General features: G+C 43.9%; 1 non-coding gene across 1 annotated transcript; it reads right to left on the reverse strand.

Moving 5' to 3' along the window:
* Positions 1–1097: 1097 nt before the first annotated feature.
* Positions 1098–1170, reverse strand: TRNAE-UUC (transfer RNA glutamic acid (anticodon UUC)). Its single transcript has one exon. It is a non-coding gene; the product is annotated as a tRNA-Glu (tRNA).
* Between the last annotated feature and the right edge of the window lie 21967 nt (positions 1171–23137).

A 23137-nucleotide genomic window follows, 5' to 3' on the forward strand; every position in this document is an offset into this window, starting at 1 on the left:
GGTCCCCTGCATTGCAGGCAGACACTTTAACCTCTGAGCCACCAGGGAAGCCCTAGAAATTCCCACCAAATAAAATATAACTCTAAACTTTCAGGTCGTGACTATACTTTTACATTGACAGAACCTGCACTTAGGCACTTTTTACCCCCATAGGGGAAAAGGAAGCATCATCCCAGTAGTCAGTAGGAAATTGAGGTCACCATCCTTTCTGCCTGGGTCTCAGGGTTCTAAGTGGCCCAGGAAGAGATCGAGGCGCTCTGGACTGGGGAGAGGCTGGAGTTTGGGGGTTCAAGGATGCTCTGAGTGTGCACCAATGCAAGCTGACGCTCCCCCACCCCGGCCAACCCCCACCCCATGCAGGAAGTGTGGGACTGAACCATTGTCCTATTTATAAACAGTCAGAGAGTTCTCTTGGGAACAGGCCATGGGTTTGTTTAGGTGGCTCCTGCTTGGCTGGGAAGGCCATGCTTGTTGGAGCCGCTGGGCTTAGCCCCGGGCAGCTGGGCAAAGTGGAGTTCAGCCTGAGGGCAAGCTCTGTTGAAGTTGGCAACATGACATAATGTGAGATAACCTCAGGGCTTTCCTTGGAATTTGCACTGTCCTGCTCTCCAAACCTTAGGAACAGATAAACTAGCTACCTTGAGGGCAGAAGGTTGGGGATTTGTGGTGACACTTCCCAAGTCTACACAGAAGCGGGTGTCTGGTATTTTCTGCTTCTCACTGACACTAAAGCTGACTCTGTTGGCACCCTCAGCAGCCAGGAGACACTTTTAACCCTTTGTGGACTGTTTTTCTCTGTGTTGGCTTTGCTTTTTTTCAGTGAGACTACCGTTAGCATTACTATTGCAAGCCTAAAAAAAACAAAGAAACCGGGAATTGTCCACCTCATCCAGCCCACAGACATAATCATAGACAACAGATTTGATTTTGGTTCAGGTTTGGGTTCTGAGTGATGGTCCTTCTCCCCAGTTCTTATACCTATTGGGACACAGTTGAAATTATTATGTCTTACATACATTCTTCAAATGCTATCACTTCAGTACTTTCAGTTGCCAGAGTTTCATTTTTGGGCTGCGGCATGGCTGGTGGGATCTTTGTTCCCCAACCAGAGATTGAACCTGGGCCCTCAGCAGTGAAAATGCTGAGTCTTAACCACTGAACCACCAGGGAGGCCCCATCAGTTATACATTTTCCAGACAAAGCACTCAGGCAGACATAGCAGAGGCCAAGATTCTTGCAGTCAGAGATTTCAAAAGCCCGAGACCCATCTCCACTTCTGCCACACCGCGGCTGAAGCTGGCTGGGGGCTGGAGTTTCAGAAGCTCCACTGTATGCACCTATTCCCCACCACCACCCTGTCCTTGAGTCTCCTTTGTCACATACTTATACCAAGTTTTCATTCTACAACTGATATATTTTTATAAGCCATATTTATTTTTTTTCAAAGACTGGCTAAGAATAAAGTAAATGATTGATAATCTCTTTTGAAAAACAAACTCAAGTCCACAGCTTCTCTGTCCAAACCTGAAATCTCAGAAAGCCTCAGGATCTCACTGAATATTTGTACAAGTTCTGAAAATTACATGAAGTTGTCTCCTCGGAAATGGTGAAGAAACCACTGGGCAACATGGTAGCTTGTGCCCCTAGGAAGAAAAACACAAGCTAAGCAACTCAAGCCGCCTAGCAGATGCCAGGTCATTGGTAGCAGAACCACCAAAGCAGAGTGGTTCATCATCAGATACCAGTATGGGATCCTCATCCAAGTACAAGCAGGGGCTGGCCTCCTGGTCAGCACCCATCAAAGTCTGGGGAGTGATCATGGCACCCTCTCAGCTTAAAACCACTGTTCTTGGGATGAAGATCACCTGCCCACCCACCCAGTACACCTGCAAAACCCCTAACGATTGATACCGCACCTACCTCTGCAGTGTCTCTGTCCCCCTCTTTTCCCTGCCCTTTACCTTCTGTAACTTTCTCACAGCACACATCTCTGAGCTCTGAGCTTTGCACATGATATTCCCTTTTCTTCATGCTGTTCCCTGTCTTTAAAGCATTCTTTGAAAGTCAAAGAATTCCCAAAGTGTTCCCTGGTGGCTCACACTGTAAAGAATCTGCCTGCAATACAGGAGACCCGGGTTCAGTCCCTGGTCGGGAAGATCCCCTGGAGAAGGGAATGGCAACCTACTCCAGTATGCTTGCCTGGAGATTTCCAAGGACAGAAGAGCCTTGCAGGCTACAGTCCATGGGGTTGCAGAGAGTTGGACACAACTGAGCAACTGACACTTTTCAATTTTGTATACATCCTCCACAAAGAATTCTTAGAATTTCATGCTGAAGCAACTTCTCCACTGAACACTCTCAGTGTTGGCTTTATCTTCTCTTTGTGGCATTTACTATTATCTGCTATCGTATATTTGTGTGCTCAAGGTCAGTTTATTTGCTCATAGTTTTGTTCCCAGCAGGTATATGCCTGACAAAGAGGATTCATCTAAGAAAAACATGGAAAGGCAAGATGACTTATCTGGGCCTGGGGATAAGGCCCTTATTGTCTAAGTTGTCTCCTTGGATCAAGTCAGACACCCCCAGACTGCTCCTGGAGGATGCGCTCCTTGGCTTCAATCGGCAGTCTCCATTAGAGGTGTCGTACAGATGGTGCCTCTGCTCTCACGTGAGGACGGAACTTCACTGGTGAGATACCCTGATTTGCAGGGAAGGAGGTGGAGCTTGTTTCACTGCAAGTTTAGGATGATGAACTGGGTATGTGCACCCCAGACCTTTCTTTGCCCTTTCTTGCCTTTTCTGTGACTCTGCCTACAGAAAGCAAGCATTCCACACAGCCCCTGGGGGTGTCTCACAGCGACAGGTCCCCGCACACATGAGGTCGATGGTGGACCTTACCTATGATTAGTTAGATAAACCTCTCAAGGTTTGGGGTTCAGTACTAGTAGCCCAGCGTTTCTGTGGATAAGAGCCACATTCTCCAATGTGATATTTATCAGTAATAAAATAATACTTTGATCTTTCTGCTTCATTCTTGATGCCAGAATTCAACCATTTATTTGGGCCACATCATACCCATCAGAAACAATTTTAAGGAAACCTTTTCCATATCTATTATAAAACAGGATGGAATCTAAATACAATTCCCATTCTACCACCTTTCTGCATATAAAATTCTAGTTTAAAAGTTCTTCTCACAGTTTGGTGTCAGGAAAATTTATCTTGAGCTAAGGAGCTGGTATTCTTTTTACTTTCCAATAAAGAGAGTGATGAAACGCTGGAATCTGGGATACCAGCAAGTACAGAGTCTAATTAGAAGCTCAATCAAAACAATCCAATCGACCACCTCAAAGTACTTGAACCTCCTCTTACTTTGATGTTGCTTTCCAGCTTCTCTTAAGTCATGCAGCTTTATAGTCAGCCACAGCTACCCAAGTCCTATTTGGAAAAGGATGGGTAAGGCCACGTTTTAACAACATGAGACGATGTGAGTTGGCAACTGAAGAAAACAAGGCAGACTGATAAAGTGATAACTAAGAGCCATGCTAATGACTTTATCCCCATTATTTTATTTAATCCTTGTGATAACACAGTGAGTTGAGGACTATTATTATCACTGCCCATGAAGGGATGAAGAACGTGAGGTGGGGATGGGTCTGTTTGTCCAACCTGCCACTGCTCCATGGAGTGGAATGAGGATTGAACTCTTTCAACTCCAGAGTCTGAACTCTGAACGGCTATTCCACACCTTCATGAGCTGGAAGGAAGATTCAGTTCAGTTCAGTTCAGTCTCTCAATCGTGTCTGACTCTTTGCGACCCCATGAATTGCAGCACGCGAGGCCTCCCTGTCCATCACCAACTCCCAGAGTTCACTCAGACTCACGTCCATCAAGTCGGTGATGCCATCCAGCCATCTCATCCTCTGTCATCCCCTTCTCCTCCTGCCCCCAACCCCTACCAGCATCAGAGTCTTTTCCAACGAGTCAACTTTTCGCATGAGGTGGCCAAAGTACTGGAGTTTCAGCTTTAGCATAGCATATTCAAAAGCAGAGACATTACTTCGCGAACAAAGGTCCGTCTAGTCAAGGCTATGGTTTTTCCAGTAGTCATGTATGGATGTGAGAGTTGGACTGTGAAGAAAGCTGAGTGCCAAAGAATTGCTGCTTTTGAACTGTGGTGTTGAAGACTCTTGAGAGTCCCTTGGATTGCAAGGAGATCCAACCAGTCCATTCTAAAGGAGATCAGTCCTGGGTGCTCTTTGGAAGGAAAGAAGATTAGGCTTAAATAAAACTAACTCTATTTATTTTTTTTCCAAGAATACAAAAAAAAAAAAGTTTATTGAGGAGTCTTGAACAAAAGAGATTCAGCTTGGTATTGAATAAAAACTTAGATTTTTATTAATAAAATAATAATTACTTTAGCAATGTCTAACTGTATAAAAAGCCACCATTATCCTGTTCATTGTTTTGTGCCCACATCACTTTTATGATTAAGGTAGATTAAGTTTAGGGTAGACACTTGGAAGATGAAGGAGCAAAGTGTTACGTTATTTAACTAGACTTTGTCATTTTTTTTTTAAATGTCAAACAGTCTCTGAGAAAATGACTCTCCCAAATTAGCAGAATCTAAAATTGAATTTGTTATGAAAGAAGCAAAAGATAAAAAACCAGACTCATCTCATCAGTTCAGTTCAGTTCAGTTTCTCAGTCGTGTCCGACTCTTTGCGACCCCGTGGACTGCAGCACAAACGCCAGGCTTCCCCGTCCAGCAGCAACTCCTGAAGCCTGACCCATCTCATGCACTTCATCTAAGCAGAACTTTGAGTTCTGGACATGTGAAGGGTCAGCCAAGCTCTTTATTTTCTGACCCCGGGAAAGGGCAGTATAGCTTACACGTTAGGTCCTGCTTAGACGTGGGAGACAGACAAAACAGAGACCCTGCCCTATGTTCAAGTCAGGAAATGGGGCGGGGTGGATAAGGTAGACAGACAACATGTAAAGAAACAAGGAGACACACTGTGTATCCGTGTATAAAGCTCTATGAGAGAAAAATAAACTAGAATAAGGGTGGTTGGTCACAGAAGGCTAGGAGTAGGGGGTAGGGGGCTCTTTCTATGGGTTAGTTAGGGAAGGTCTGACTAGTGGGGTGACATTTAAGCAAGTGCTGAGGAAGAAAGGGAGCAAGGTGCTCTCCCTGGAAGGAACATTCCAGACGGAGGGAACTGTGAACCGAGGGGTCGGGGATGGGTTTGGTGTTTCTTAGAAGCAGCAAGGAGACCAAATGAGAAAATGGGGGAGAGGCAGGAGATGGCACGTGATGGGGATGAGGGGACCAGACCTCGCAGGGACGCAGGGACACTGAAAGGTCATTGGAGGGAGATTGGTTTTTATTTTAGGTGAGACAGGAGGGCAAGGAGCAGATGAGTCTTGACAGACTCACTCTAGTTGCTGCAAATGAGACAGCGTGTTGGGGGTGGGGCAAGAAGGCACAGGGACACTTGTCAGGATGGCTGACAACCAACCTCCACCTTGGGAAGAGGCTTCTAGCCCTGGGCGGGGCCTGAATCTTCACAGGGCAGATTTGTTATTTAACATGATGGAAGAAATCGAGGGGAGGAATGGAAACTGACGGTGAGAGAAGTAACTCTGTTCTGGGCACAGAAACCAAGGGCGGATGCCAGGCAGGCACAAGATGTGTGAGTCTGGAGCTTCGGGAGGACCGTCAGGTTAATGAGCGTTTAAGTCATGAATGGTGGCTGACATCCTGGACTGTATAAAGATGACTGCATACGTTGGCAAGAGTGCATGCTGATCTGGGTGAGAAAAATTTCCAGTAGTAAATCGAAAGTTCTAGAAGCTGCTGACATGTGAGCACTTGAGGGTGAGGACTCGATCCTTCTTAGCTCTGTTCTTCACTGAGACTGCATCATTCTTGCACACAGAATGGACTATATATCTACTGAACTAAACCCACCGAAGTAGAATTAACATTCAAACCCCGAATCATAGTCACTGCAGGCAAGCAAATCACCAAGATTTTCTTTCAAGTTTACCGAAAGTTAGTCTCTTGCCCAAGCCAGTTCATTTTTCTCCACAAATATTTCCAGATTTCAAAAAATGATATTGTAACTTGGAATAACAAACTTCACTAAAAGAGGGAAGGGAACACATGTATTAGCTTAAGAAAAACTACACTGCAAGGAAGCAAGAAATAAGCTTTGTCTCTCTCTCTCTCTCTCTTTTTTTTTTTTTGCTTTAAGAAGACTTGTTTATAGGAACACTAGAAGAGACTAAACATATAAATTCTAAAAACGATTTCTACTCTCAGGAGACTGCAATCTAATAAGTGCAGTTAAATCAATTTCAGTACCACAGCACTGTTCATTCCTTAGGGTGGCTCCTTCTGTTTCCCTTCCCAGTATCCACATCTCTTTCATGGTATCTGGAAAAGGAGTCAGACAGTGAGACAGGTACCTGAGGAGGAAAATGAAAACAGGAGGAAAGGAACCGTCCCCTTAGAGATACATCAGACCTTGCTTATATGATCTTTTCCATTCCTAGAGAGAAAGCTAGTTTTTTTGATTAGGAGCAGAGAACCCATTTCTTTCAATTCCAAGACATTTCAGACACCACTGTCCTCTGGATATAGTTCCACTGTCCCTGTATGTAGTTTCCAAGATGCTTCTGGCCTGAAATCTTCTGAATCAAGCTTTCGTCATCCACCTCCAGCTTCTGCACTCTCTGTGCCCAGAACACATGCTGGGTAACTGATGTCCAATGCCAGGGTCTTACAGTAGGCAATGGTTTCTAAATTGTGTGAACCTTTTCTCTAAAAGATAAAATTCTTCTTCTTCTTTTAATGTGGACCATTTTTAAAGTCTGTATTGAATTTGTTACAATATTCTGTGTGTTTCATGATTCGTTTTTTTTTGTTTTTTTTGGTCATGAGGCATTTGGATCTTAGTTTCCCAACCAGCAATCAAACCTGCACTCCCTGCATTGGAAGGCAAAGTCTTAACCACTGGACCACGAGGGAAGTCCCAAGAAAAATTCCTAAAGTGATGCAATTGATGGTATTTCAAATTTCAGGAACTATTTACATGCTCAGTCAAATCTTCCTATTTGTGAGAGATGTGGCAAGTAGCCCAACTTACTTCTAACCACACAAGACTATTTCAGGGCAGTGACAACCCCTCCAGAGAGGCTTCTGTGAAGCCTTGTGGGAGAACCGGGGCCTAGAACATGCAGACCTCATGTTGGTTGATCCCTTTCTGCCTGCAGCCAGGAAACACAGTCTTCCTGCAGCCTGAAGAAACGAGATTCCTGTCAGGAGCCAGAATCACTGACAACTATATCTGGAACCATCAAGAAGTGGCCTCTTTTAGTTTAGTTCTTTGGGGACCAGACACTTTTGCATCTTTTCAGTTGTGTCTGTCCTCCAGAACAGAAATCACAGTCAAACCTTCATTGAAACAAGAGTTCTCTACCTCGAGCTTTGGAAATGATTCTTACAGATTTGAAGGTAGTTGCAAAGAGAAACAAAGAGAGGTCTCAACGAAGAACTCAGGGACCAGAGGTCATAGCTTGTGTTTCGCCAGGCTCTCTGCCTGATGTTGATAAGTCACCTACAGTTCTGGGTCAGATGAGATAACAGCCTTTCAAACTGCGTCGCCTGTGGTCACAGGAGGGCTGGACATCAGGTGTAGGTCAAGGGGCAGAGTCCAGCTGAAACAGGAGACTCAGAGCTCAGTATCCAGTCATAGGGAACCCTTTTGCTTTGTTGTGGGTAGTTTTACCTTAGAAAAGTAGCATGTTGTCCACTGTGAAACATTTGGAAAACACAGGAAAGTTTAAAGGTACAGACAAACACCTGAAAAGTCATGATCTCAAAGCAGCTACTGATCCTATATGGGCCCATATCCACCCAGTTTTCACTCTACACTTGTGACTTCTTCCTGAGATCGCGCTGCATGTGTTGTGTATCCAGCTGTCTAAGCTCAATACTGCATTCCTCAAACACACGAGTATCGCTTGTCCACTGAGTGCCTGCCCTGAGCTGGGCACTGGGAAACACGACGAACAACATGGTGATGCCTGGGTGAGCTGACCATCCAGCCTTTTCCATATCATTAAGAACTTTCTATCAGACAGAGAAAGACAAAAACTATATAATATCACATACGTGGAGTTAAAAAAATATTACTAGTCAATATAAGAAAAAAGAAACAGATTCACAGATACACAGAGCAAATCAGTGGTTACCAGTGGGGAAAGGGAAAGCGGGAACAAGATAGGGGGAGAGAATTAAGAGGTACCAAGCATCAGGCATAAAACAAGCTACAATGATATATTTTACATCACAGGGATTACAGCCAATATTTTACAATAGCTATATATGGAACATAATCTTTAAAACTGTGAATCACTGCTGTATGCCTGAAGCATATAATGTTGCACCTCAACTAAAAAAACAGTTTGCTGTTATTTCACTCTGTGTGGCACTGGAGGAAATAATTATAGCTCAAGAAGGAGCAGAAGAGAAAAACCCAGGAGAACATGGAGAGTGAAGTTACAGAGTAGAGAGGAAGACAACGTGATGGGAGGGACTTCCCTGGTGGTCCAATGGTTAAGAATGCACCTTTCAATGTGGGGGACGTGAGTTTGATCACTGGTTGAGAAACTAAGATCTCACATGCTCTGGAGCAACTAGCCCACATGCCCACAACTACTGAGTCAGTGTGCCACAACTAGAGAGAAGCCTTTCGTAGTCAAATATATATATATGTGTGTGTGTGTGTATACATATGTATACAAATACATATATACATGCATATAAAAAATAAGGAAGCGTCCCTGGTGGCTCAGATGGTAAAGAGTCTGCTTGCAATGTGGGAGACCCGGGTTCAATCCCTGGGTTGGAAATATCTCCTGGAGAAGGAAATGGCAACCCACTCCAGTATTCTTGCCTGGAAAAATCCCATGGATGAAGGGATATATATATTTAAAAAGATAAAATGCAATGGGAGACAGAGAAGGAAATCCAGAAAGGGAGAAACCGAGTGGAAGCAAGGAAGGTGAGCAGATTTAAGAACAGCTTTCTGAGCCCCGAACTCTCTGGGTGATTTCGCACATGGAGAAGAGAACGCAGGCTCTAGTGCCTGGCAGATGACCAGTTGGGGCATCTTGGGCAAGTTTCTTAACACTCTGTGCCCTGGTTTCCTGGTGTGGAAGATGGGGATGATAACACTCACTTTTTAGAGTGGTAATAAGGATTAAGTGAGATCATATATGTAAAACACTGAGCACCTAAGTACTCAATACAGGATATTATTAGCCTTTATTAATCACTCATATTTCAGTATTGTACAATACATTGTACCAAAGGACTGGGGGACAGGGACTATCAATAAAAATTTTTCTGTTCTTACTAGATGACAAATATATATATATATGTGTGTGTGTGTGTGTGTGTATTTTTTTAAGTATAGTTATCTTTCTTAACCTATACAAATATACATATGTGCCAGTAAAAGAAGGCATTGGAAAGTGATAACTACAAAGGGTTTAATGAAAGTCCCTTATCCAAAGATGTGGGTAGAGAACCCAATAAAGGGCAGTAAAGCATCTCTGCAGCATCAACAGGAACCCACAGCTACTTCTGAACCTAAACGTAGCAGGCACCCTAGGGTCTCCTCATGGGAGCCAGGGAGGAACTCAGCCCCCTTCAGATCCGCTGCCAGGAGCTGCCATGGGCTGAAACCCTGAGAAAGTCAAAGGGCAGTAGATGCCCCAGACAAAGCCACCTGCAGAGATCAGCTTCCAGGACAGAGAGAGCACAGAAATGCAGAGAGGCTGTGGACAAGCAACCGAGGAAGCGCAGCACATGGGAGCTTCTGGCACATCGAATTTTGGTTATCCCTGGGCATCTGTGAATGCACCCATCAAAGACCATTTGTAAATGGGCTGACTGTGCCTATGGAGACCACGTCCCCACAGGTCGTGCTACCCAGACATCACTATCTGCCCAGTGCGTGCATTTTTGTGCACATACCTGTGTACATACGCATAGGCTATGAGCCCACGGGATCCAGGACCACAACGTTAAGAGCTATCGAAGCCCGGTAAAACCACACACCCTCAAAATCAATGAAACATAATATTCAGCACAAACCGTGAGACTTGTGTGTTTATTAGCACTGTGTGCCTCTGTTTATAATAAAATGGATTGTATTTTTGTCAAGCACTTCTTTTGGGTCTAAGGATGAAAAGGATGTGTTTTGCGATGAACATCACTGGGGGGAAAAAGGCCTAAGAGACTAATACAGAAAGAAGTGGCAGATTTAGTGTCTGTTGTGTGTGTGTATGGGTGTGTGTGGTTGTGTTTAGTCACTAAGCATTTGTTGCTGCTGCTGCTGCTAAGTCGCTTCAGTCTTGTTCGACTGTGCGACCCCATAGACAGAAGCCCACCAGGCTCTTCCGTCCCTGGGATTCTCCAGGCAAGAACACTGGAGTAGGTTGTCATTTCCTTCTCCAATGCCTGAAAGCGAAAAGTGAAAGTGAAGTCGCTCAGTCGTGTCCAACTCTTCGTGACCCCATGAACTGCAGCCTACCAGGATCCTGTGTCCATGGGATTTTCCAGGCAAGAGGACTGGAGTGGGGTGCCATCGATTTGTTAGTACTTAATAATAAATGAATACAAACTAGGACCTGGCAATTCACTGTTCTTCCCAGCTCCTCTTTGTCTGGTTAGAGAGGGCATGGAGGGGCAGAGGGACAGACAGTCAAGTGAAATCCATTTGGGGCATATAAAGTGGTCATTTCTGTCCCCCACTGTGCCCAAGGACAAGCTTTCTACCCTTTTCCTAACAGCAGAGAAATCTTGGCTATAGGTCTCAATAATAGCACAGTAGGCCATAAAGTTCTTGTTTGGCTTGTGGATTTAGTATGATCAGAACATGTAGTTGTGTTTGAAAATTACTCTGTTCAAGGATACATTGTACAACATGGGGAACATAGCCAATATTTCATAATAACTATAAATGGAGTATAATCTTAAAGAAAGTACTCGTTAGAAACAGTTTTTCTTTCAGAGATGAATGCCTCTTATATCATAATAGATTTGATTTTTTAAAGTAAACGAAAATCCATTATTTTGGAATATGGGTTCGCTTTTTAGGATTTGAAGGTACTAGTTTTTGTCTAAAGCAATTGTTGAATGTTTTTAAAATAGAGGAAATATTTGGCTTTTGCTCTTTTTCCTTATTCAGATCAGAATAAACTGATATGTGTAGGTAGAAAAAAAGAGAAAATTAGTTTGTTTACATATTTAAATCTTCTTTGCTGTAGACCAAATGGTCTTAAAATAGGCATTAGTATATATTTAGGCTTTTTAAAGAAAACTCAAACTTTGGGCAGGTTACCTTTGCATTAATAAGCCTATTGTCAAATTAAAGAGGGTGGTTGGAAGCTGTGCATTTGGGGAGCTTGTTTTAATTTCACTTATATATTTATTGCCAACATCCATAGCCCCTGCCATCTGGGAAGACTTGCTCCTTAATTTCCAGTGCAGATGGAAGTAAAAGATGACAGCTTTGCTGGAGAGCACAAATTGTAAAGATAAGGCACTTGGGAAATTTCTCCCTTTTTACTGCCGGCTGCCTCCCAGGGCAGGCAGATCCCGGCAGAGATTTAAAGTGTTCAGTGTTGTGTTCCCAGATAAGACCTCAGCTCCAGGCAGGAGGCAGGAATGAATGGAATTTAACCACTTTATTTATTACTGGGGATTTCAAATAACTTTGCTACAGGTTTATTAAGTTTTCAAAGATCATTAGGTCAGACTGAATGGAAACTCTTTATCTCAGGCTTTCTGATTGGTTACCAATTCCACAAATTCCTGTGTGCCCTTCCTTAATTTTTTCCCAGGCTCTTTGTTATAAAGAATGATTCACTGACTACATATCTTTTTAAAGGAAGTGTTGGGCTACAGCATCAAGTTCTAGTCACATTTCGTAAAATCTTTTAAAAGTGACAAAATAACAAAGAGTTGAAAAACTCTACTAGTAGGAGCCACTAGTCTAAGAATGTGATTTGAGGTGAGCAAACTGGCTTCATTTCGATGCTTCTGCAGATTCTTCTCCTCTTTCCCAGGCCTTTACCCTAATTGAAGTGTCAATGTTTATTTTTAAAGCTTTAGAGTGATTTGGTTAGCTTTTTGGACTGTATATTGCAGTGCTTTGGAATTTGTCATATCAGGTATTAGAATACTAATGTCATCAAGTCAGATTCAATGCCATTTTGTACCTTGTCAGAGCCAGTGAGAACAAGTTTCTCTCTCTCTCTTTTTAATTGAAGTATGGTTAATTACAATGTTGTGTTAATTTACAGCACAAGCATCTGTTGATAAAGATGCTTAAATAAGCCCTATGCTAGTATTAACTGAAAAAAGTACACAATGTGACAGTTGCAAGTTAAGTTTTACTGGGGGCAAAATGAGGACTGCAGCCCAGGAGACAGCACCTCAGATAGCTCTGAGAATTCTCCAGGCCAGAATACTGGAGTGGGTAGCATTTCCCTTCTCCAGGGGATCTTCCCAACCCAGGGATCGAACCCAGGTCTCCCACACTGCAGGCAGATTCTTTACCAGCTGAGCCACAAGGGAAGGAACTTCTCCATTTTTGTCCTGCAAATAAATTCATCAGTACAATCCTTCTAGATTCCATATATATACATTAGTATATGATATTTATCTTTCTCTTGTACCCCAATATTCATTGCAGCACTGTTTACAACAGCTAGAACAAGGAAGCAACCTAGATGTCCATCGACAGATGAATGGATAAAGAAGCTGTGGTATATATAAACAGTGGAGTATTACTCAATTTGCCGTTTTTGTGCACAAGGACACAGGGAAAGTGTGGAGCCCATTCTCCCAAGTGACTAAGGATTTGTAGTTGACCAGAGGGTTTTCATCCAAAAGAACCCATCCATTCCAAAGGAATTTGAATTGTGTTTTGTTGTGAAAGAACAAACTTTTATTCTTCCTTCTCCCAGAAAATATTTTAGGCAGGTTTCAATAACATGTGTGTTCACAATCAGGTGGTTAAAATAGAAAATCAGAAAGCATGTCAATGGGGAGATTTAAAATAGTTACTGTCACTTAACATTAAATTTAATTCTGGGCTTCCTGGCTGTTTAGGGAGAGAGGAAACACAATGGACTACATTGTTTTCAGATTCTGATGAAAGGGAGAATTTCACTGTTTCAGAAGATACTTGCTTTTCCTGTGACTAAATTTTTAGAGGGCTGTATCCAATGGTCCCTTATATGCTTCTGGAGCAGGAAACAGAAACCTACTCCAGTATTCTTGCCTAGAAAATCCCATGGACAGAAAAGCCTGGTGGGCCCCAGTCCATGGGGTCACAAAGAGTTGGACACGACTGAGCACATCCAGTGATCTCTTATGTGCTCTACAGAAAACACCCCCTCCCGAAAAAAAGTATTTTTTTCAACCCCAAACAAAACTTGGGAACACACAACTGAAAATACACCCAAAGAAAGAAAAGCACTGCCTGTGGTTAGTGTGTTCTTAACATCGTCTCAAGGCACCAGGCAGCACGTTTTCCAAATTTAGATTTCCCACAAGATAAAACATCCCTACCATCATTTTCTAACTGTATGTGCTGGCTTCCATCTGCTGTGAATAAAAAATAATGGCATTCTCTTTCTGAACTGGTATATCTTAGAAGCTCCGGAAAGATGAAGAATTCTAGAATAAAGCTACACAAACGTAATTATGACAGCGTATGATAAGCCACAAATCTCTCAGATGTGCTTAATTTAACATGGAAATAAGTTGTTGCGTATGATTCTAGATTGCCACTGGAAACTATTTTTTGTTTTGCCTCTTTTGCTCTTAAGAATGCAATGAAATAATGAAAATCAAAATCTGGGATTTGTTGACGTAAAAAAGGGGAAGTGCTAAATTTACGGGCTTGTAAGTTTAGCAGGTCCCTGCTGAGTGAGGGACCTCAACAGGACTCCACGTTATGGGAGAACCATCGTTTCTGTTCAACAGGGAAGCACCCTACCCAGGGATCAAGACTGCTCCCAGTGAGGCTCAGGTCCTAGGGGATAAAGTGACTGGGCCCTCCAAATTTAACTAAATTGGCACTGTGGGAAAGCTTCTTTTTCACATACCAGCCCACACTGTGGACGTCGTGTAGACCGACGTCTGTTATTTAGAGAGCTGAAGACGGGGCGTGGTTTTGTACCACAGTTTCCAAGATCCTCCATCTTCTGCAGCAAAGTCCCTCAGCAAAAGTTAACACAGCAACACTGCAGCAGGCCTGAGCTCCGAGGAACACACGACCTCGAGCTCTGAAAAAGAGCGCTGTGTTGGCTTTCAATTGCACATATGCTTTACTGATTCCAGGGTTTTCCTCCTTGGGTGGCTCTGTCTGCATTCAGAGCTGCCTTATTTTCATATTTCTCTGTCTGTCCCAAGCATAGTCATATTTCTGGGTCTTTAGGTGATTTCTTGCTTCATTATGATTTCCTGGCATTCACAGCACCTTGCAAATTATCGAATGGTTTATTAAAACATTTATTCTCTCAAGTGTCTATTGTTTTTGTTTGTTTTTAGTCACTAAGTTATATCTGACTCTTTTTGCCACCACATGGACTCTGACTCTGTCCATGGGATTTCCCAGGCAAGAATACTGGAGTGGTTTGCCATTTCCTTCTCCAGGGAATATTCCTGGCCCAGGGATCTAGAACCTGCATCTCCTGCACTGGCAGGCAGGATCTTTACCACTGAGCTACCAGGGAAGCTAAGTATCGATTGTGTGCGTGTGTGCTGAGTCGTTTCAGTCATGTCCGACTCTGAGCGACCCCATGGACAGCCCACCAGGCTCCTCTGTCCATGGGATTCTCCAGGCAAGAACACTGGAGTAGGTGCCATGCTCTCCTCGAGGGGATCTTCCCGGTCCAGCGATCAAACCCAAGACTCTTATGTCTCCTGCATTGGCAGGCAGGTTCTTTACCACTAGCGCTACCTGGGAAGCCCCAAGTATCTGTTAAATAAACGTAAAAAAAAAATCCAACTGATGCTAACATCTATAGACTTTGCTAGCTTTTCTTCCATGTCATTCTATGACCATTGGTTATTCTTCCTTGGTCTCACTTGACTGTGGTCAGTGTGCTCTACTGCAATTTCAGGGGGTTGTTTGGCGTTGCATTTCACTCATTATTTTGCTAGCTTAGTTATGAAACTGTGAAACTAACTACTGAGGCTTTTTCTATCACTCAACACTATTGTTCCTCTTTCATCAGTGTTCCTTTATTCACTCTTCATGTACTTAATAAATATATCTATTACACATAGAGCATGTTTATTTGCCAAATGAATTTTAGATTTTGAAAATATTTATTTGAACTGAAGCTGGACCCAAAGCATTTCCATCACACGAGAACCCTTGCCCTTGTGCCTGTACCGTGGCATCATGCCGTTGCTCCAATTTTCCAAAGCAGCAGGAGAGAGAGAAAGGATCCAGGTTAGAGAAACTCCTACTAGCTTGTGTCCAATTGTAGTGCAGTAAGAGAGGGGAAGACCTCTGTTTTTGTAAAAGATAAGAGGAGAATTATTAGGAAAAACGAGTGTTGTTGTGCATGAAAGTGTTCTGATAACCTCTCTGGACATGAAAGGAGAAACCTCCAGGTCAGGACAAGGCTACAGAGCACCAAAGTAAGCTCCTGGTGCTATACAGCAGCTTCCCGTAAGCTATCTATTTTACGTATGGTAACTGATACGTTTCAATGCTACTTGCTTGTGTTCAGTCATGTTGGACTCTTTGTGACCCTATGGACTAAAGCCTGCCAGGCTTCTCTGTCCATTTTCCAGTCAAGAAGACTGGAGTGGGTTGCCGTTTCCTCCTCCAGGGGATCTTCCTGACCCAGGGATCAAACCCACATCTCCTTCATTGACAGGCAGATTCTTTACTGCTGAGTCATTGAGGAAGCCGGTTACCTCCTGACATAACAATAAAACTAGGCTGTCTCTCCATCTACCAGCTGGAGAGAAAAGTACTTCCTACAATGCAGCAAGAACCTAGGAATCAATATTTATTTTTGTTTTATTTTTTCATTCCCTTTCCTAAGCTGACTTGCTGGAAACGTCATTATTACCACACTGTTTACTGGTGGGATCCCAGTTTGCCAGTTCAGATGCAGGAGGCTTCACCCTATGGCATGGGATAGTACCTTTCTTTCCTGTCTTTTTTTGGGCAACTTAACAAGACTATTAAGAAAAAAGTAAGCAAACAGACAAAAGCAGTCAGACTTCACTTCAACCTGTGTTGACTTTTGTGAGTCTCATTTGCAGCAGTCCTTGATTGGGTCAAGACAAAAGACTCACTCTGAATTTCCATCAAGTGCCTTTTGAAAACAACAAGGGGATGGACTTAAATACACATGAGTCAGAAACATCCGGATTACATTTCCAGGGAATTATCCGGGGATTTAAAAATTTAGAGAAAGAAATGTTTGGCAACTAGCCTTCTGGGGTTCTTAAAAAAGTTTTTCAGCCAATTAGACCATGGGCCTTGCTTTGTCCTACAATAGTCCACTAAACAGTACCTCCTAGAACCTGGCGATGGGACCAGCATGGGTCCCGTGGGTTTAAAGTCACAATGACTGTTGAGAGCTTAGACCCCACTCTAGGTCAGTGAGAGGTGATGGGAAGAGGACCATGTCGGAGCCATGTTACTCCCTGTTGCAGAGAAGGAGCCCAGAATCTCATTAGATTTGAGTGCGGGACCACCAGTTCCCTGAAGGCATCTTCTGTTGATCTTGCTGTTTAAAGACAGAATTATCCTGGAACAAAACTTTTTCTATTTTTAGATACATTGTTGATTGTGAAACTGGAGTCTCCCATGCTCATTTTGTGAACATACCAGAGACTGTCTCCAGAGACAAATGGACTGGAGTTCTGGCCAAGGGCAGTTTGATGGGGAGCTCAAAGGGATCTTGAAGTCCTGGACATCTAAGGGATTGGGGGTTTACAGCGGGGGAGGAGGGCTATGTAGAACTAACCTGGGAACCTGTGAGCTCTTGGGTGTTCCTGCTTTATACTTTCAGCTCTTTAGGGAAATGATGGGCTGCTGTCAGGACAAGTTGTGAGCATCTTCTTTGTAAGGATGGAGAGGGCCAATAGATGGGGCTCTGGTGTAATGGCCAAGCCCCTGCCCCCATCCACACCACTGGATCCAGGTCCTCTCTGCACTTCCTGCCTCCAGGCATCCTGGTGGAGGCCAAAACTGCCGGACCAGCCACCCTGATCTCCCTGCCAAAAGGAGAGGCCGGCAAGATGATACTTGGAAATAAAAGAGAACGGGACAGACACAATCGGCCTCTCCAGCTCTCTAATTCGTGTCTCTCTTAAAATTGTCTTTAATCTTCAGCTTCATTTATTCCATCCCTGCCCAGCCTGTTTGTTTCCATGATTCAGGAGAAGCAGCAAAGCGCTTGTCTGCCGTCCGAGCGCGGGCCGGGCTGCGGTGGCTCTGGGAAGAAGCCCCAGCGAGGCTCCTGCTCTGCGGGGGCCCTGGCTCTGAGCCCAAGCCGGTCGTGGCCACGCTGTCCCCTTGCCAGCCTCTGCAAGCTCAGACTTTGTTGCATTTTGCAGGCAAATCTCCGGCCTCTTGTCCACATCTTAAAACTCAAACTTGATCTTCCCGAAAGTCCATGTACCAGGATAAGGGAGCTGAAACCTCAGAAAGACTCCAACCTGGAATATTCAGCCCTCATCCTGACACCCCAATGCCACATGCATGAGAAGAAGCAGAAACGTCCACTGGTCCACTGTCTTTCTTTAGCCACCACCCCATGGGTTAGGCTATCCAGATGACCAAAACTATGTCGAGAAAACAGTACTCTAACTGGCTATAGAACAAACAAGGACTTACTGTCTAGCACAGAGAACTCAGTATTTTGTAATAACCTATAAGGGAAAAGAGGGCTTCCTAGGTGGTGCTGGCGGTAAAGAATCTGCCTGTCAACGTACAGATGTAAAAGACGTGGGTTCGATGCCCGGGTCGGGAAGATCCCCTGAAGGAGGGTATGGCAACCCACTTCAGGATTCTTGCCTGGAGAACCCCCTGGACAGAGGAGCCTGGCGGTCTGCAGTCCGTGGAGTCCCAGAGAGCTGGACAAGACTGAGTGACTAAGCACAGAAGATATGGAGGTAGACCCTGAAAGCAACACGCATTGTAAATTAACTATACTTCAATCAAAAAGAAAGAAGATCACAGGGCTTTGTGGAGGAAAATTCCAACCTGCCTCTGAATTTCCTGTTACACTCCCACAGCCAGTTGCCTTTTGAGATGAAACAGGGAAGCTTTAAGGCAAACTGCGAGTTGGAGCATGATTAAAACTTTGAATGAAACCTGGAGACGACAGCTGTAATTATAAGGAGGATGCGTCACTTTTATATCCCATTCAACAGTGCTTAAACCCAATTACAACACACCAGTTTGCTGTGCTTTCCTTTAAAGCTGTTTCCACACGCTACCAATGAACAGTCTTGTAACCTCATCAGGAAGAAGGGGTGGCCTCCCTGCTGTCAGCTGAGCCAGGGTCCTGCTCCCTGAGACCCACACAGACACTGGGTGTCCCAGACCCGCGTGGTTACCTGGGTGTGTCCAAGAGTTTTCTAGAGCTCGATATTGGTAAAACCAGGAAGATGATGTCTTTCAAACTCAGCTAATTACTTTCAAAAAGAACACGGTTCCTGATGCACCTGGTCTGGAATAGTACTACTTAATAAATGATCTCAGGGAGGGAAAGAGAAAGAAAACAGCACTTCCCAGTACTCCAGCGCACCCCCATAGCGGGTGAGCAGTAGTGACTGTAGTGACTTAAGCTACATTTCTTTCTTAGGGTAAGGAGTAGTCTAATCCAGCAATCTGACTACAACAGATAATAGTAAAAGGGCGTCAGCTTTCTTGTCTTCATGCTACCCCACTTTTGCAGATGATAAACAAGCCAGGGCAATCTTGTTTATTTTAATAAACAAGACTGAGACTCCTTTTTTTAAATTTAATCTCATTTTTTTGGCTCCACTGGGTCTTTGTCGCTTTTCAAGGGCTTTCTCTAGTTAGAAACCTCGGGCTTCTCATTGTAGTGGCTTCTCTTGTTGTGGAGCACGGGCTCTAAGGCATGCAGGTTCAATAATTGTGGCACCCCGGCTTAGTTCCCCTGCAGCATGTGGGATCTTCCCAGACAAGGGATTGAACCAGTGTCACCTGCATTGGTAAGCAGGTTCTTTACTACTGGATCACCAGGAAAGTCCCAGAGCAATCTCTTTGTAGATGCATCTCTGCTAAGCTGCAAAGTCACTTCAGTCGTGTCCAACTCTGTGTGTCCCCATAGACAGCAGCCCACCAGGCTCCCCCGTCCCTGGGATTCTCCAGGCAAGAACACTGGAGTGGGTTGCCATTTCCTTCTCCAATGCATGAAAGTGCAAAGTGAAAGGGAAGTTGCTCAGTCGTGTCCGACTCTTCGCGACCCCATGGGCCGCAGCCTACCAGGCTCCTCTGTCCATGGGAGTTTCCAGGCAAGAGTGCTGGAGTGGGGCGCCATCGCCTTCTCCAGATGCATCTCTACTGTAGAGCAATTGGTTGTAGAATCAGTATGGAGAGAATACACATATTTTTTTCCTTTTAAAGAGATTTTGAACAACAATCAAATTAGAGAAGTACTGATGATTGAATATGATGAGCCTGATCCGTACACCTAAAAACATCCCACTTCGGAGTGGGACCAGGTCCTGCTTTTGCCCCTAGGGGTCCTCTGGGGAAGAAGGGGGCGATGAACGCTATTTCTGGATCAGGAGAGGAAATTTACTCAAATGGCCCCTAGTGGCCTGAAGGCGTTACTGCAGTTTTGTTAAAATACACACGTGTATCCCTTATTGTTCTCTGAAGACACAGTGGATTTTCCTTCCGTGTTTAAGGATAATGAACCTGTTACACCACAAATAAAACAAATGTACCTGGAATGAGTACACTGCATTGGTTTAGCAAGATCACTAGGAGGAGCCCTTGCTTTTTAATAATAGTTGCAAAGTTATTGGTTACTGAACTCAAGAATACCTTTCAGGTTTTTTTTTTTTTTTTTAAAGGTAATGATTAATTTTGAACAGAAAATTATCAAAATGAGAAACTTATATTCCTGCTTGTTCCAGAAAGATTATAGGCCCATTATAGAAATATGTAAATTACAGAAAGATGTAAGAAGGGGATATAGGAGGAAAAGACATAAACCGGGACTTTGAATGAGGCTAATACTTCTCTCTCTCTCTCTCCTTCTGAAGGCTAGTAGATAATATATCCCCTGTTTTAAAATTTTCCCTCTGTGTTATACTTTTACTAGCCCAGTTTATTTTTTGAGGGTTAGTAGATTTCTCTTAGTCACTCAGTCATAACTGACTCTTTGCGACCCCATGGACTATAGCCCACCAGGCTCCTCTGTCCATGGGATTTTCCACGCGAGAATACTGGAGTGGGTTGCCATTTCCTTCTCCATGGGATCTTCCCAAGGCAGGAATCAAACCCGGGTCTCCTGCATTGCAGGCAGATTCTTTACCAGCTGAGCCACCAGCGAAGCCCCAGATTTTTCTCAGAAACCAGGCATATGATTATGAATATTATTCACTAGTCTCCATGAAACTTTACGGTACTACTTACATTTAAAAACAAACAAGATATAATAACAAAACCCAATCTATCCTTAGCTTCTACTTTATATTACAAACAGTGTAAGAATTTCTAAGCTTGTCCTTGGTGGAAGTCAGGCTACAAGAGGAAATAAATTCACTTTTTCACCTCCTATTTCCAGAGATTCATGCACTGAGCAAGCGCACAAACCCATATTTTTCAGAACTCACATAAACAACACTCCCCCAATCCAGAAGAACAAGACAGGAAGAATGAAAGTGAAATTACAGGGTTTAAGACTTTGTGAACCCAAATTCATAGGCTTCCCATAATTTTCCTTTTAGGCAGGGAGAGGCACCCCACCCACTCTTTATTCTGACCCCAGGTTCTTTCTCTTAGGATCGTGGGCGGGCTTTCTGACTGCTGTGATTTTTGTCCTCTTAAAAACTTTAGTCATTCACAGTGACTAGTAGGCTGGTTGGCTTTTCTGTGTCTAAAACAACTGTAAACTGTAAAGCTGGCATTTCTGTCTACTTTACAGGGCTTCATCAGCTTGCTCGTTTCAACTTGAAACGGTTGGGCCAAGGAGTGTTTTGTCATTTCTGCTTTCTCTTCCCATCCCCTCTTCCATATTTTCATGAGACCCACAGCACATTAGATATGAACCCAAAGCGCACTGAGTTTAGCTCTAAGCCCTGGGGAGAGTGAAGAGGCTGAGGGGGGTTCTCTGGCCAGGAATCTTCAGAACAATGCCCTCCACCCACCTCTTCAGCCAGAGGCAGGTCCGCCAATGTCTCAAAGCGTTTGGGAGGAGCTAGCTTTCTTCTATCAATTAGCTGTGAAGATGTAATGGTTTTCGAAAGAAATATATTTTTTAAAAGACAGTCAGCCTAATGCACTTTAACTGTTCTTACCTTACTAAAGAGAATGACAAGCTGGAGAGAAAAAAAAAAATGCTAACACGCAAAGGTCATGCGACATACATAGAAACATTTGCTCCAGGATCTAAAAATGTTACCTCTTGGTTAGAATTCAAACTCTGGTGTCTCTCTAAGTTCATCTGAAAGGCAGACAAAATCAATTAGCAAGCTTTTCACCCTCTGGCAAAAAAAGGAATTTCTACGAGAATGCCTTCCAGAAGCTCTTCGTTGCTTGACTCTTGGCTGTGTTTGGCTGATGTGAAGGCAGAGACACAACTTTGGGGCTTCCCCAGGGGACAGGCACTGGCTCCATCCTGTCTCTCCTCTACCTTTGTCGGCTCAGCTCTCCGCCCCCAGGGGGAGGACCATGAGCACGTCCTGATCCGGGGTCAGCTGTCAGGAGACAGATCTGTTTAATATTTAGCTTTGAAGGGAACTGGCTGAAAAAAAGATGAAAGAGATCAGCTCCAAGGGATGGGGAAAAACAAAAACAAGCCTCGATTATTTCAGTATTTCCAGAGAAAAATAAAAAGGTAAAGTCAGTGCAGGTAAGAGAGAAAGAATGAGACAGTGAAAGAGATGGAAGGATGGGGGAGGGAGGGAGAAAGAAATAGAGGGAGAGAGGTAGAAAAGAGGGAGGAAGGAGAGGGAGTGCTCCAGAAGTCCCGGGGAAGTAGTTCCCTAACCCACGTGCATTGGCCAGTTTCGCTCTGGTGCACACATACCATCGAGAAATACAGATAACTGTCCACTCTCAATGACAGTTCTAGAAGAAAGAATAAAATCTGCAAAATGCAGATTCTGAGTTAGTAGATCTGGAGTGAAACCTGCCCTTCTGCATTTCTACACAAGACCTTCAGTTCTACTGACTGGCATTCTGTCCCCAGGGTATAGAGTTTAGAACACATCAGCTTGCTTGCACAGGGAAGGCACTCAGCAACCACAGCTTGTGGACAGCTGCCTATTCTAAAGCCATCCCTATAAAGAGATGAAGAAGTATAATATAAAGCTGCATGTGCTTGTGTACTAAGTCACTTCAGGCGTATCCGACTCTTTGTGACCCTAAGGACCCTAGCCTGCCAGCTCCTCTGTCCATGGGATTCTACAGGCAAGACTACTGAAGTGGGTTGCCATGCCCTCCTCCAGGGGATCTTCCCAACTAGGGACTGAACTCACATCTCCTCTGTCGTTTGCATTGGCAGTTGAGTTCTCTACCACTAGCATCACCTGGAAAGTCCCATCAAACTGCATACATGGGAATAATTAAATGAGAAAGAAAAGGTTAAAGAAGATATTCACAGTTTTTTTTAAAAAACAGAAGCTTAGTGGAAGGACTAGGAACAAATTCAGTATGCTTTTGACTCATCCCAAATATCTGTTTATCAGGTTGGGCCATTTCTGTTATAAAATGAGGTCGGTACAGATTTTGCTGGGATCCTCACCATCCTGCAGCATGACAAGAGCAATGCATGAGCATTTTTTTTTTTTTTAAGCATGAGCATTTTA

The sequence above is a fragment of the Budorcas taxicolor genome, chromosome 13 (assembly GCF_023091745.1).
Source record: "Budorcas taxicolor isolate Tak-1 chromosome 13, Takin1.1, whole genome shotgun sequence".
Lineage (NCBI taxonomy): Eukaryota > Metazoa > Chordata > Mammalia > Artiodactyla > Bovidae > Budorcas > Budorcas taxicolor.